This window comes from Aythya ferina (genome assembly GCF_964211825.1).
Source record: "Aythya ferina genome assembly, chromosome: 5".
NCBI classification, from domain to species: Eukaryota; Metazoa; Chordata; class Aves; order Anseriformes; family Anatidae; genus Aythya; species Aythya ferina.
The window spans coordinates 14,847,112-14,863,981 of NC_140301.1; the positions used below are offsets into that span (position 1 = coordinate 14,847,112).

At 34.9% G+C, this 16,870-nt stretch overlaps 1 protein-coding gene across 12 annotated transcripts in view; it reads left to right on the top strand.

The window, feature by feature from the left end:
- Positions 1-16,870, top strand: part of LRRC4C (leucine rich repeat containing 4C) — a 510,287-nt gene that overhangs the window by 448,931 nt on the left and 44,486 nt on the right. For all 12 annotated transcript variants that reach the window (XM_084519873.1, XM_084519869.1, XM_084519871.1 and 9 more), the window contains one exon: positions 9,413-9,545. The gene's annotated coding sequence lies outside the window, so the exon portion shown is untranslated. The remainder of the gene's footprint in view (positions 1-9,412; positions 9,546-16,870) is intronic.

The window sequence follows — 16,870 nt, forward strand, 5'->3', positions numbered from 1 at the left end:
TTTTTCTACCAGAGAATCTGCTTATTTTTCTGAGGCCTGCAAGAGTATTTTTGATATTATGTGAAAAGCAGAGAACTGTTTTCAATTCCCATTGTGGTAATCAATGAGATGTAAAATTGCAGAAGTTGCATGCTGCCTAGAGCCTCTCCTGACAAACTTTGTTTGGTTTGTCAGAATGCATAAAACACGTAGCATTAGCTCTATTTCTCTCTGATGCAACTGAGCACAGAAAGAAACCAGCTTTTAGGGAAACATTTTCATTTGCTTAATTAACACTGCCATGGTTGCCATACAGAAAATTCTTGCTGTGCTATGTATGTTTCTTAGGATGGGTATAGAGACCATTACCTGTATATGTGATACAAAAAAATCAATAAACTTGTGGACTAGCTCTATAATTATTTCACTTTTGACAATTTCATTCAAACATAGAAAAAAAAAAAAACAGTCAAGATAACCTTATATTGTATTCTGTATTCTTATCATATTTGTGACTACTCAGGAAAGTTGTATTTGTTGCTATGCAGTTAGGAATCAGTTGGATACTGATATATAAATTCATGTTAGTAGTTCCTAATAAATAATTATGCAAATAATTCTTATGATATATTTAGGAGGAAGAAACTCTTAATATTGTATGTTTTGGAATTATGTGGAGTTTGGTATATGTTTTTTATAAAAAAAAAAAAAAAAAAAAAAAAAGGAGGCATTGTTTAGCCCTAAAATGTTTTCCTATGGATGTCCTTATGGGTGGAGTGATTGTGTTGCTTATGACATTAGTAGTGGGCCCGAAGCTTCTTGTCTGTGCCTCTGACGCAGATAACTATAGTCATCACTCATCAGTCCCTTGGAGGTGTTTATAAAGAGCTCTGTTCTCATTCCCTTTACTACTGGAGAATACATCCATTTTGTATAATGCCGTTTCTCTTGACTACCTTAGCTGATAAGTAAAGAAGTGAATGAATGTTTGTAAATGAGGTATTCTTTCTCTGCAATGGCTATTCTTTTAGCATAGAAACTTAGGTGATTGCCAGTTTCTATCTCATTTTGAACTGTTTTCTAGAACTATATTCCCCTTTTGTTTACTTTCCTTCAGGTTGATTTTCTAATGAACAAATGTGAATGAAGAGGCAATATCATTGCAATTTCCAAGCTTTCCCTAATTGCATTAGCTTTTTGACAGCAACAAAAAATAATAATCCTGAACGTTGAAATGAAAGTTGGGATTATATTTTAGTGTACTATACATGTTTTGAGTATACCAGCTATTACCTCAATTAGCAGGTCAGCAGATAAGAGTTTTTACCTTGTGACTGGATTGCAGGATCTGGATTGAGGAGAATGCAAACAGTGGAAATAATAATCTATAACATCTGTCAAGACAAAAGATGGAGAGGTGGATATGTTGGAATCACTCCCTTCATAAGAGCTCACCACTTGTGAGCTCTGGGGGATATCTGTCAGGAGATATGTGGAGAATGATCTGAACAGAAGAGGTCTGAAATTCTTCCTGAGAGAATTTAACATTTCTCTTAGCCATTAAAACCAGATTGTATACAAAAATGTGGTATTGTTTCACAGTCGTGGTTTTATCTGAAATTCCATTTCTAAATTCTGATAGCAGCATAATTTGTTGGTTTTGTGTTTGTGAGGGCTTTTTAATTGCTTGGGTACAAAAATCTGTTTCTCAAGTTGAAGCTTGGCCTCATGATACAAATTCTCAGCCAAGGAATAAGTTTTATTTCTGGAGAGCATTTGAAGAAGATGGAAAAATCATGTTTTTATTTGTTTTTGAGTTTCACATTTATAGACATATTTTCATATGAAAAAATCCTGAACTGCTTCAAGTTCCTACTTTAATACTTTGACACCTTGCTGAAATTTTGTTGCATTTGGATTGCAATTTGAATTACTCCCTCTCCTTTCCCTCTCCCCTCTCCCTCCCCTCTCTTTCCCTTTCCTCTCTTCTTTCCCTACCATTGGATAAAATGGTAGTTCAGAAAGAAATAAAAAAGTGATGAAGCTTATAGTCTCTAATCATTAGATAATATTTTATAACAGTCTTTTTAGGAGATTAAAAAGACTGAAGTTATAGTGTAGGCTCAATGAGGCCTCCTTTTTGTCCTTCTCAAAGTATGACGAGGTGACCAACTAAGAGTAAAAAGCAGTTTGATGGTTTCTTTTTCACTGTAGGTTTTATCTGAACTTGAGTCTCCACTCAATTCAAAAGGTATTCATCCCTGAACTGTGTTATATAGTAGAACATACCTATTGTTTTCTGGTGTGCATTCCAGGACACTAATCAATTTATGTATGAGGGTGGTGAGGCACTAGAATAGGTTACCCAGAAAAGCTGTATATGCCCCATCCCTGTAAAATCCCTTGAAATCTCTGGGTGGACAAACGATTCACTAAATGTATCTAAATAGTAAGCTATCAACTGAAGTGTTATTCTTGATAACACACTGTTTATTTTGATCTGGCAAAAGCATGAATAGTTATTTCTTTTAAGTACCTGTTGAATGCACTTTGTCAGTATCTCCTTGTTTTTAATCTTATGAATTTCTGAGATGACTTCCCTTACCTGGAATTATTCACACATGTATAACAATGATGTGTAGCTATGTACCTACAGGATAAGACAAATTTTATTCTTCATTAATATAAGACAAATATTCTTTGTATCCTTCTGAAGTAAATCTGTCAGCTGAAAACTAGTTGTCTTAGAAAAATCTTTCCTTTGATATCTCAGAGAACATTTTTTTCTCCATGTGTAACACCAGCAATTGATATTACCTTCTTCTGCAATACCTTGAGGTTTCAAAGGGCAGAAAATAGATTAAATAATGGAGTAGGTCTTTTGCATTGTTAACATATCTGAAACTCTCTGACTTGGGGAATGTATTATGCCTGGGAAATTTCCGCATGAAATAGTGAAGAGGGGTATCCTGTAACTCTTACCAAGTAGTTTGCTTCTGTGCTTTGTTTTTGAAGCTGATTTTCATAAATTCACTTCCAGTTAATGATTGAAAACTCATTAAACTGGGCATTAAGTAGGCAGAAGATTCCTAAATCATAAGCAATACCATATGAAACAGCAGAAGGATAGTATTTCTAAAACTGTAGCAATAATTCATTTAATAATAATGATTAATAGTTACTAATAACTTCAATTTTAGTTTTGAAAAGCATTTATTTTGATGCTTTTTAAATAAATGAACTTATGGCTTCTTATAATTAATGTATAGTTCTGGAACTCAATAAAAATTCTTTCTGAATTTTTCTGTGGCTGTTGGTCTTTTCAAGAGTGTCATCTTTCTTTTTTGTAGTGATAATGAATGATCCTTACCTACTCCTCTGATGATCCTACATTATGATATGGCAGAATTCCTTATAATTATTACTAAGATGAAAATATAGCAGATGTGCTAGTCTGAAGGGGGAAATCTAAGTCTGAAACTAATGGTAGAGTTCAGTAGAATTCAATAGAACTCATCCTATTGCTTTTTATAGAACAAGAGAGTTGATTTTTCACCTGAGATTCACTTTCTTCTTTCTGTCCTGATCTGTTTCATTTCAGCCACACTGAATTTAGCAGTTGATGACATTGGCACTCATTTCTTTATTTCACTGTATTTAAAATGCTAGACAACACTATCAAATGTTCTTCACTTCAATCTCTTCTCTTTCTGTTTGTGAATGTCACACTGTGTTGTACAAACACAGCAGGGATGAAAGCTAACACAAATGCATATTTGTGTCTACAGGACAAAAATGTGTATTTATAGATGAACAAACCAGGTCAAATCTTTCATAGTAAAAAATAAATTAAACAGCCATTTGTCAGATGAGTGTCTGGAGACTATTATTAGTAGTCAATAGAACCGGTCTTAAAATGGGGGGAATATTGGCAGGGGGAAATATGCAATTTTAATGCCATTTTAGTTTATAAAGGCACACACATACTCAGATTAAAAAGACACCAGGCCTGTTTTTCACACTACACAGTTATTCTGAAATGAACCACTCACAAATTTGTATTAGTTAGGCTGAATAAGACCAATAGTCTAGAAGACTGGTTCAACACAGATTAACTAGTTTATTGATTAGATGTACAAAACATATCCAAGTATATGAGTGAATTTCTTTGCTGCAGCAGATGACACAGAAAAGCTCAGAATATGATTTTAGAAAATGGTATTTATACCTTAACTTAAGTTGTTTTGGTGAATATCTGTGCAGAATTACCTAACCTCCATCTGCTTAACTCAAATGCAGAAGTATAAAAATATCAGCATACCGGAGTTGCATCTATTCTTTGTTTTGCTCCATCTGGCATTCTTGAAAGAAGAAAAATCAGAAGTGCAGCATACACAAAAATTATACGTCTGATTCAGGAGAATAATCCTTACTGAGGATTTTACTAGCTGAAAAAAAACAGGAAAAAATGTAGTTATGAGCTTACCATGAATAATCAAAGATTAGGCAGTTTGGCCAGTTCTTTACTATATAAAAGTTCTATTCGGATAAGTATATAGATAAAATAGAGATCTGAAATAGCAAAATAAGTCAACAACTGAGGGGAATAGAAGTTGGCAAGAATGCCTCTTCAAATCAGCAAGAAAACACTGATAGCTAGTTTTACTGCACAGTGAATCAGCAGTTATTCAGAGGTGAGATTTAACTCAACTTCTTCATATTTACTGGTAAGACAGTGTGTGTATAAAAGTGTATTTCTTTGTTTAAGAAACTGTACAGAGTATCATTCTCTCCCTGTACCCTCTGGGACTGTTGAAATTCTTATGTGGACATAGCACATTACATTTTTCCTGTTTTATTGCCTTTACCCTTACTTGTTACCTAACATAAAGAGCTCACATGTATTTTGCTAACTGCTTGCGATTCCAATTCATAAGTAAAGGCATCAGATGCTATTTCAGATGTCCCAGAGTATCCAAGAGTTCCATAGGAGCAAGCAGATAAGAGATGGGGCCTATAGCGAACCTGTGCTCCTCTGGAATAACTCAGGGCAGATACAATAACATGGATCATCTAAAATAGCCCCCTTTCTTTTGGCAGTTGAATGCTACCATGTTAGTGATACATGTGAATAGCCAAACGTTTAATATTTATTAAAAACGGCAGGAACTGAGTAGATATTTGTTCCCTTCTCCTTGTGTATTTCATTTACTATGTCAACATGGTAGAACATGCTACCATGTTTATTTTTTTCTCTAATAAGTCTTCTTTTTACTGCAGCTTTTTTTCATCTGATTGCAATTCATACAAAATAACTGCTTTAAGAACAATTACAAAAGCCCGATTATAACTTCAATGAGCTTGTGTTACTTATTGCCATAATAAATGTTTAGAAAGCATTAAAGATAAAGGACCAAATAATGATCTGTTGTACTGGCATAAGTGTGGAGTAAAACCAGAGCACTTAGAACGAGGAGCTGGGCATTGAGCTGATACTATTGACTATTTTAAAAAGATTTCTTGCAGTTTTCCTTGGTGAGTTATTTAAGCAAAGATAATGTTGTATATAAACAATAGTTTTCCTTACTATTGAAAAACTAGTATTGAAAACTTACTATTGAAAACTTACTATTGAAAAACATAGTAAGAAAAACTATGTAAGTTTTTCTTACTATGTAAGAAAAACTATGTTTTTCTTACTAAAACTTCATTTTTCTCATAATGTCCTTTTTCCAAACCTTCTTTAACACTGCAGTTTGCTGTAGTAGTCCATAACCAGAAAAATAAGCCATTTTACAGCTCTCTTTTTTATGTTGAGGAGCACTGGAAGGGAGGAAGATGGCCAAAATCAATCTTTTCAGTATAACTCTTTTTTAAGCATAAGTGTATGGCAGGTGAGATTTGCCAGTATAAATGTACTGTATAAATAAATGTACTGTATAAATAAAGTATAAATCTATACTAGATTCCATACTCAAACCTCATTACAGACTTCAGAAATTATGATGAGACTCCTTGTAACTTATTATTTCATGTGTCTTGAGAGATTTCTCTTTCTCTAGTTTTTGCATGTTTCCAAAGGTTTTTGTCCAATGACTACTTTAACACACTTTCTTCATTGTGTATGTGTCTTGGTTTCAGCTAGGATAGTGTTCATTTTCCTCCTAGCATCTGGTATGGTGCTGTGTTTTGGATTGAGGATGAGAATGCTGCTGATAACACACCACTGTTTCTGAGCAGAGCAGTGCTCACAAAGGGCCAAGGCCTTTCTAGCTTCTTGTGCTGCCCTGCCAGCGAGGAGGCTGGGGGTACACAATGAGCAGGGAGGGGACAGAACTAAGACAGCTGGCCCACACTGACTGAAGGGATGTCCCACACCCTGTGGCATTGTGCTGAACAATAAATATGGGGTGGCTGGCTGGGAGATGTGGGGGTTGCTGCTTGGGGACAGGCTGAGCATTGGTCAGTGGGTGGTGAGCAGTTGCACTGTGCATCATTTGTTTTGATATTCTTTTAATTATTATAATCATTATTATTTTCATTTTCTGTCCTATTGAACTGTTTTTATCTCAACCCACAAGCTTTTACCCCCCCCCCCCCAAATTTCTTTCTTCCATCCCACTGGAGGGGTCAATGAGCAAAGAGCTGTGTGGTGCTGAGCTGCCCACTGGGTTAAACAACAACAGTAGTAAAACCTATTATAACAATTTTTTATAAAAGTGCATGAAAAATGTTTTTATTGTCAATTTACATGTTCTTGGACTTATTAAAAGAAGATTTCTTGCTGAAAGTGGGAAAACAGATACGCAAGTGTATGCTTCTGGTACTCTTCATTAGCTTTATTTCCAGGGAGGTTGGCTGAACACTGTAGAGCACATGAAACCATGATTATATTTTGCAAGAGTGGGAAATCCCAGACTCTCCATTTTTGTTTTAATGATGATATAGTGTAAAAAGTGAACATAAGTATGAGGAAAGTGCTTATCAATAAGCAGCTACTTAACTGTGTAGTCAGAATTTCTTTGTATTATAGTAACTCCAAGGAGCACAAATTGAGACTTTTTCAGGGAACTACAAACTTATGTCATTGCATGGAATGACAGAGGTAAAGCAACTTAGAAAATTACCAGTAGTGATTCCTTGAACTGAAAAACTCTTTCTCCTGCTTAGTGAATCTCTTTGTACATCTATTTCTGTGGATGCTTCCACTGTTCATTAAAAACCTAAAAATGAAGCTTTTTTTATCTACTAGGTTATTTCTGAATCATTTTCTATCATCCATTTAGTTTTTAGTTTTGCTGGACACTGTTATGATTCAATATATTTTTGGTTTTCTTTTACAGTAGCTCAGATTTAATATACTTATTTTGTACTGTTAAGTTTGGCATAAATGAACATTGATGCCTTCATACAGACAAACACCAAGATGTACATGTACTTCCATAATCTTACAACCATCATGGTCTCAGCATGACTCAAATTAAAATAGGTTGATGCAGATATTTTTTTTTAAGTGAACCTGACTTTTTCTTTGGTGGTTGTTTATACTACTTTAAAAAAAAAAAAAAAAAAAAAAAAAAAAAAAAAAAAGTATTTTGTTTATATATAGCTCTGCTGGTAGTGAGACGTGAGATACAAAAGCCATGTCACTGCCATGTGACCACAAGATATGACCACTATTCTGAAGAGTGAAGAGCAGATTAGGAAACGTCTTTGACCTTTTTTTTTCTCTTCTTTTTTTTTTTCTCCCTCCTGATTGGAGAAGAGGGATATGCTGATCAGGGGATGAATTGATCTAGCAGTATTTGTAAAGTGGTATATGAATTGAATTGGTAAGAAAGTAAGTATTTTCTCACGTAGTGTTGGTATATTTTCTGTGCAGTCCTCAATTTTGAAAAACCAATGAAGGAAAAAGCCCTGAGGAAATAGGCATTTCCAAGAAAGCTTCTGACTTGTTCAGAGAGAGACAGTCCATATCCAGTTTCAAACTACTTATTATAAGTAGTCCCATCTCCTTCCAAACTGTCCCACTTTGAGTCACAGACACAGCAGGAGATGAGTTTTAATCTCCATTTTCTTCCAGTGCTTGGATGATGCAGGAACTGCTAGTGACTCAGTACAGCAGCACAAACTGTCTTCATCTTACGTAAAAGCTCCAGGCTGCATGAAAGCAGGAGCCTTACATAAACAGCTAGTATTTCAGGGTGAAAAAGCGTATCAAAGAAACAAATCAACAGGGACAGCAAGAAATATCAGTGCCCATTACAACAGGAGCTTCTTACAGAGACTCAGCTGTTGTCTCATGGAAAGTGGGATTTGCTTAGTTCCCAATTTCAAGGAGGTAGGTACCTCTCATTGCAAAACCAAGGACTGTGTCCTTTGCTGAACCACTGAGGTGATCTGTTTAGAATCCAGTGTTAGAAACAAGGAACAAACAGCTCTTTGTTTCTGTATCTTTCTTATAGACATTCTCATAAATAAATATATAAATAAAAACTGTCCAGAATTAGTATAGACTAAGAAAGCTCTGTGGAGGTTGCTAGGCAGCCGAGGCCAAAGGAATAGAAAGCAGTCATGTCTTTGAAAAACAGAATCAGTGACATGGGTTATCTAGAGTCACCATTTACTGTTGTCTTTAGTCATAAACATGAGCCAGTGGAATTTATTTTTCTTTAGTAAATGAGCAGTAATTTTAAAAGATTTTAAATAAAAGGTCTGTTTTGTATCTCTTGCCTATTAGTGTTTATAAGCTATGAAATTATATGTATGAAAATTATTTTTAATATTTATTTATTCATTGATTTAACTAGGGTATGTCCAATCTGTTCAGGCTATAAGTGGAAAATATTTTTGCAGAGTAATTAATTTTTAAACTTTTGTCCCATTTTCATTTTATCACTATTTGCATCTAAGACTCCAAATGAAGGAAGGTTCAAATGCTGGAAAGTATACTTCAGCCTCGAAATGTGTATGTGTTTCACTGCTATTAATGACAGTGGAAAGATCTCATTTCTACCACCATATCCTTTATGTATGATGAAGCTACACATTACAGAAATATAGCAGTAACAAACACACTCTTCTCATTACTGTTAAGCTTGTAAAAATGCAGTAGCAGGCAAGGTTTTCATATGCAAGATTAAGTGATCACATTATTAACAAATTGCTGCCTGTGAAATCTCTGTGCTTGTATTTGTGTCTTTAAGCCTTCCCAAAATTAAGTGCACTTTTAGTAGTCGTGTTATACATACAAGTATGCTGAAGGAACAGCATATCTTGCAACTCTCCTACCTTCTCGGGTAGTGTAATGACAGCTCTTCTATATCATGTTTTAGTCTACATTACTTACTCTCTCTCAACATCTTCAAATGATTTTGTCTCTAGGAGATTTAATTGATGCACCATGGATTTTCAAAATTTGTTTCTTCCACAGGGTAGATGCTGTGGTGGGGTCCAGGCAGCTTTGTGGAAACGTCTCCAATGGGCTGGTAGAATGAGAAGGTCCAGGGGTAGTTTGGAAAACGAGGAGAAGCATCACCTCCCAAGACGGTAAACCTACTGAAAAGGTAATTCATGCTAGGATACTTCTGCACAGTCTGCTGTTAAAGCTCATGGATGTAGCACATGGCAGAAAACTAGTAGGGAACAGGAGCACATACTTTTAACGCTGTCCAAGTGCTCATAATAAGTCTCCTGCAAATCTTTCTTAAAGCCCTGGCTTTCAACTCCCTTCCTTGTGTGAGAAATTGAAGGCTCTATCTTACAGTGCTTTTCTTGCCTTCCCTTGGACCTGTTTGAGAACACACAAAATTTACAGCAGCTTACCAAAAAATTCCTCATAGGGCTTATGACAATGCCAGCATATCTGCCACAACTTTGAGTAATTAAATGTTGTTTCCTAGGGTGACTTAATAGTTTTATTTTTCACAGTACATAATTATGTTTGGTTGGCTTATTTTGGTCTTATCTTTGAGGCTTAACTATTGTGTTTATGGAGACTGTCTTTCTCCCAGAACCTTAACTATGGATGTTTCTATTGCTAACATTTCAGAAGTCCAAGAGAATGAGCAAACTAAAGATCTGTTATCCCTCAGCATCCTAACTGTAATGCTGCTTTCTTCATGTTAAGAGAGAGTTCAACCAAGAAGTACCAGTCAATGAATGTTAAGTTTCTCAGCTGTCCCAAAAGTTCAGCTATGTTGTGTACATCTGAGCCCAGTTAAATCTCAGTATGTCCATGCTATGTATGTATTTACTGGTCCTCAGCTATAATTAAGTTTGCTGAACAAACAGATTTTGTGCACTCATCCTAAACCAATCATGTCCCATGATACTTTACAAAATACCTGACAAGCTGACTTACTTCTTTCATTTATTAATGTGCCTTAATATATGCAGAGACTAAGAATATTAACAATGGAAAATCACACCGGTAAAAAATGAAATGGGATTTTTGATGCAAAAGTTTTCATAAGGTTCTATTTCCGTATCTCTTGAGACAACCAAAAAGAACAAAACATCATTTAATTAGGAAAGTTTTTTCCTTTGCTCAGGAGTATGGATGATTTGACTGGTTGAGTACTAGGCTAGGCTTTCAAATGTCTCTGGGAAATACCTTCCTTTTTGTTGCTGGTGAACTCAGTCCAGCTCCTTGGCATACATTAATTAAAACCATTCAGAGATTACACTGCTTCAATTCACAAATTGCTTCCATGCTTCACCAGGCTTGGCAGCTGCCAGAAAACCAGCCAATCTGCACTCACATAACTTACTTGGAGTTATTTATGTCTCTGTATAACCTATAGCTGTGGTAGAAAGTGAGAGTCAAAAGCCTTCTATAAGGAATAGAAAGTATTTTATTATCTGGGAGAAGTTATTAAAGTATGCGTGACAGAAGAAATGGTTGATACAGGAAAGTGAGATGTCTTGCCTCTCACTTCATCTATATATAAAAGTCATAATTTTGGTTTCATAGTCTGCCTTTCAGAACTCTTCCACTCAAAGGTCTCACTAATCAATTTAGTCTAAGTTATCCAGACCTAATTTGTTTTTTTATTGTGTAGAAAAAATGAGCTAATAGGGCTTTTTGTTTATAAGGGTCCAGTAGTCTTTATAAAAATTGCATCAATTGATTGCAAGTAATTTACTGTAAATGAAAGACAAGAATAACTAGCTTGCTTATGGTTAGAACTAGTCTGAGATCCAATGGAGCTGGCTTCAATCCTAAGCTGTGTTTCTGATGTTTTCTTGCTGCATTTTTTTAACAAATAAAATGAGTAGCAATTTTGTAATGTACCTTTGTTGATGCTTCTGTGACCTCAGTGCCACAGAGTGGTTTGGGTGCCAGACTTTACACTGGAAAGAAGTTACAACCCTTCAGGGAAAGAAAACTGAAGCTAGATGAGATGAAACTGAGATCTCTTCATTTGCAACGTACTAAGTAAAATTTGAACTTCTCCAAGCCCTACACTTAATGAGAAACAGGGTGCTTAGTGGATTGACGTTTCAGTTTCTGATTCACTGCTTTAACTGTGTTTCATGGGAACTAGTGTTGTGAATGTCACTGTGACTCAAGAATGGGGAAGATAAGAATGTTGTTTAAATATAACATGATATCTTGATGTTAAAAGGTTATTTTATTTTATTACCAATATTTTTGGTAAGAGGCTTTTGTCTTCATTTGTGTTGATATCAATCTGATATCAGTAGTAGGTATATATTCTTGAATTCTGACCATATTTTGTTCCTGGTGGGAACTTCAAATGTTTCACATTGTTCCAGCACATGGAGCTTTTTACTTGCATTTCTTTGGCTGCTCAGCTTACTCCGGATGTGCTTGCATTTCACTTTTCTGTTTCTGTATGATAAGTACTTACTACTTATTTTTGGTCTATTTTAAGATGAATGGTTCTAATTTTTTATTTATTTTTTTCCCTGTGGCAACTGGGACTGGAACTAGATGATCTAGCTTGTTCTGTTTTTCTTCTTCCTTTCCTAAGTAACCAGTTAAGCAACCAGTTCTGTTCTGTGGAAAAGTTCAAGCCTTTCAAATTAATTGAAAGGACATTCAGCTTCAGAATTAATAATATCCTTATACACAATGAAAAATTGCATTTGAGAATGAGGTATGTCCCAGCATTTTGAACAGCAGAAATGAGATATTCAAATAAAACCAGAAGTTCTTTTCACCTAGTAACAATTCATATAGACATGTTTAGAAAAATACTTGTTTTGAATGGCTATAGATACTGACCTGTGCGACAACAACTAGCTCTACATAGCTGGCAATTGAGATTGAAATCACAAAGCAAGGATGTTTTCCATGCAAAACTGTGTAGGCAGTGTCCATTGCTATCAGGCAAAGGGAACACTCAATTAAGTAACTATATATATGTATATTCTTTTCCATTTCATTTCCATAAATGAAAACTGTGAAGTTTCTATTTTTATTTATTTATGTTTACCAAGGGACCTCCAAAGATTTATGTAAGAAGAAAGAACCCTTAGATAGAACTGAAGTTGATAGCCTTCGAGAAAAATGGAGTTAGGAAAACTTAGCAATTTCTTTAATATTTTACAGAAAGCTAAAGATTGTGACATCCCAAAAACAGACCATTGGATCTTTGGAGTGATCTGAGAAATCAAATATAAAGGAGACAAGTTACCAAGCAGCCCTCACTGGTGTTACTCAGTGCTATACACATTGTATTCCACAGCCGAGAACACCGTATTTAATGAATTTTGTATGTTTTGTGGGAAAACTGATGCCTTCTTTTTGCTTAAACTCACTGTGTGAAATTCCTCCTTCATTAAAACTGGTAGAAAAGCTCACCCCTTCAGTGTGTTAGGATTCAGTGTCCCAATTTACTTCTTTCTTTTCTCCCTCTCTAGCATTGTTGTTTTTGTTCATCTACCACTTTTGTTTTGTATTGTTATTTCTCCATTATTATTTCATTTTTTTACCTATTGTGGCAACTTATCCCGATTTCCTCAAGTTCTGTTATGACATAAGACAGGAAACTAGTTGTTTGGTACTGAAGGAGAGCAGTGTAGGGTATTTATTCTTTCTGAGACTGAATGTTTTAGGTACCTTTCTCAGAATATTCTAGTTCCTGTCGTGTTTCAGGGTCCTGTCCTGCAATTTTTAACATTTGCTTTAGTGGAAGCGTTGCTTTGGCTACAGTAGAATGAAACTGGTGGTAGAAAAATTGATCCAAATAAAGAATACTCAGTGAAATTCCTTAATTCCCTTGACATCTTGGGAACTTGCAAAAGATTAGCCGTTTATTTAGCAACATATAATTGATTAAAAAAATTAGCTCCAAACTACTTTAAATGTCTTGTGACAAAAGAAGCCGTGTAAAAGGAGGAGAGAGAGGAAGAAAAGGATTTATTCTGAGATACAGCAGGCAAAGCACTTTTTATTTTTTTGCCATTTGTATGTATGTAGGAGGTGAGGTTTCTGTAAGAAACCGTCAGACGCACAGCAGCTTTTATTTATATGCAATGTCTGGAATAACATTTCTTATGAAGGTATTGATAGCTGTAACAAGAATTGAACATTACCAAATGAACTGCCTGCATTAAGCAATATGATTATTAAAAGAGCAAACTGAAACCAATTTATATACACAAGGTGTCTGACTGCAGCTAGAACTCCCTAGGGCATTTAAAGCTGTATCAAAGTAGCTGGAGAAGACAGTTATTCTTGTGGAGCTGCATGAAGGGGGCATGATTCTATAAAACATGACTTTATAGCTGTTGAGCAAAAACACACTGAAAGACATTTTACATGAGGAATGTGAATGAAACCTAGTTGTAAGCATAGATTGGAACAACATTTTCATTAGAATAACATTTTACATTGTTTTGTTTGTTTGCTTTGTTTTGGCTTGCAATGCTCTGTTTGCTTGCACTGTGCAAAACTTTAATCTCAAGTTTTGCTAGGTATAGCTTTCATTTTTATTTTTAAACTGGTCTTGTACTGGGGATAAAAATGAATCGAGTGAAATAGGACTGCCTATATTGCTGTGGGTAGAAATTCAAAAGATTATGTATGCAAGTAAATTAAAGGAGCTGTACCTTGAGACACAGGTGCTGGGAATGTTTCCTACTTCTCCATAAGCATCAGTATGGAGACGATGGCTGCCAAATAGCAGCCTTTGGGAAGGAATTCCCTCTGGCAGAACAGTCCTGTGTTCTTCCTCCTTAGGAGCAGATGGCAAAGAGACAGCCCACATCACCAGGCAGACCTGGATATGCTTTGTGTTTTGGGGCTGAAGATTATTTTAATCCAGTAAATTGTTGTTCTTTTCAGCTATACAGATATTTGAACTAAATTAGGTAAAATAAAATTTATTTTGGGGGTAATCTCTGCATTTTTTTTCTGTAAAGCAAGTGAGCTGTACAGATAAAACCGATTTTATATGGCATAAAATATAGTAGCTAACATAGGTGAACTAAAGCTAAATTGAGCATATATTTCTAATATATTAAAGCATTGCTTTATATTTGACAAATAGACTATTATATACTATCATATTATTATTTTCAGTAGTTTTCTAACATTGGTATATTATGGCACTATGACACTTCATGAAAAGAGCTATGGAAGCAAAGAGTAAAAAGGTGTTCTACAACATTGAGATGTATGCCAAAATGAGGGAAGCGATGTCTTTATTTAATCCCCTTGATTTATATCTATGATTCTTTGTGTGTGTGTGCTGATTACAAGAGTATTTGACTGCTTCACAGTCATTAATTCCTTCAAATGCATAAAGAAACAAGAGGTGCCTCTCTGAACACAGTGAGCCTCTGATCAATACTTAAAAATACAGTACAGCATAGTGAAAATGGTAGTACACTGCCTAATATATTAAATAACCAAGCAGCACAAAAGTGCTCAACTTCTCTGAACACTACACTCAGAAATGGGTTTCTTTAGCAAAACTACATGTTTAGAAGCAGTATATTCTACGCGTAGGTCTTTTTTTTTTTTTTTAACCTTTGCAACTCCTGTTGTTTGATCATTATTCCAGTTTTACAAATAAAGAAGATAAGACACAAAGATGAAGGATTAAGAAAGTTAGGATTTAGGACTCTTTCTTAATGTTTTTGAAATCTGAGCCTTTTTCCATATAGTCCATTTAAATTCATTATCACGTGTCTTTACAGCTCTTTGAGAATCCAGGATACCACAACTAGAAGTCATGATAACTTGTCTAAATAGAAAAGGCTGCTTAAGTCACAGAAGTAAAATAGAGACAGTGATGATCTATGGTTCACTACCATGCACTTTGTTAAAGTAACACTTTTTATAGAAAGAAGTTAATGGCTAAGGTAGACAAAATTGCCCAGTTGCACAAGTGGCTCTGTTTAGTTTTGTGAGGAATACTAAAGTTTTGGCATCACACAGTCTGCATGTTAGGAGCATCAAGCAACAGATCTTCTTATTTCTCACGTTCTTGGTTCATCTAAATATACACAAAGAATTGCAACCAATGTCTGGGTTTCACAGTAATGGGTAATGTCACTAATATCCACTAGTGACTGATCTGAGAGCTATTGTAATCCATTCCTTTACTGCAGCCAAAAGTTAAATTTAAAATGACCAACATGAAAAATCAGTGTTGTTTTAGTACCAGAAGTAATTTAAGTCTGAATTGGTGGCCATTTAATAATGGAATTTCCAACTGTCATGATCCAAAAAGAAAATAAAAGTGAAAAATGGGGCTCATAAACAAAACTGGGTTTATCAGTGTTAGCAATAACAAATCAAATTCAAGCTGTATATAAACTTTATGCATCCTACATGGTCACAGAAGGAAATCAATGGTTATTCACTTGCTTAAACCAAAATTCTAACTAATAAAATGAACAAAAAAAATCTAGAAAGTGCATGCTGGGTTTAGGAATTTGTGTAGAAACAGTGACACCATACTTGGCATACTCTAATATGTCAGTCAGTCTCTGATAGATGAACCTCTTGATTATTAATCCAAGATCAAATGATAGCTTGCACCTTTCCTGAACTCCATGTTTTGGAAAGTTTTTCTTCCTTGATATTTTTTTTTCTTAAGTATTCCTAGAATTCTTTTATTCTAATTCTGTTTCAGACAGAATGCCAGCAGAATTTTTTTTCTAGTGACCTTTCCACTGTCCCAGTTAACAGCCTGATGAGATTCAAGTAACAACTGAAGATCGCTAAGAAAATCTGAATAAACCAGAAGTACAGTGGCCTGCAATAGATGCATTTTTCTCTTTTTATTTTTTATTTCAGTTTGATTAAAATCACAATGTGAGAAATGCTTTAGAAGTTGAAGAGTGAAATCTGATTTTCATGGGATTTAATCTGATGTGAGCGAAATGTAAACATAAACTTCTATTACATGTGTTTTCCTTGAACTTGCTGGCATGCATTTCCAATTCCAGTTCACAGAATGTTTTTTTTTTGTTGTTGTTGTTGTTGTTTTTTTTTTAGTTTCACTGATTTATGGATGATGAAGAAGGAATATTAGACATTATTTATTTCACTTGCCAAATTTTCAGATTTTCCCGAGCCTTGTGTGAATAAGCAGTTTCCTATTGGACAGTCTAATGTAGAATTTGGCAAGAATTCCAGGATGAAAACTGTAGGCTGTGCCATCCTGTGAATGAAATAACAGAAAGTCTTTATTCCATCATGCTTAGACGTGATTTTGTGAAAAGAAATATAGTAATCCACACTATTCTATACTATGCTATTCTATACTATAAAAGAAATACAGTATTCTCTATGTTCTCCTACGGGTATCACTTATTCATTCCTCTATTTTCAAGTTAGGCACTTAAAAAAGTGTTAACACAAGTGGTTACAAATAAGTAACATTTGAAAACTTAACTATGGATCACA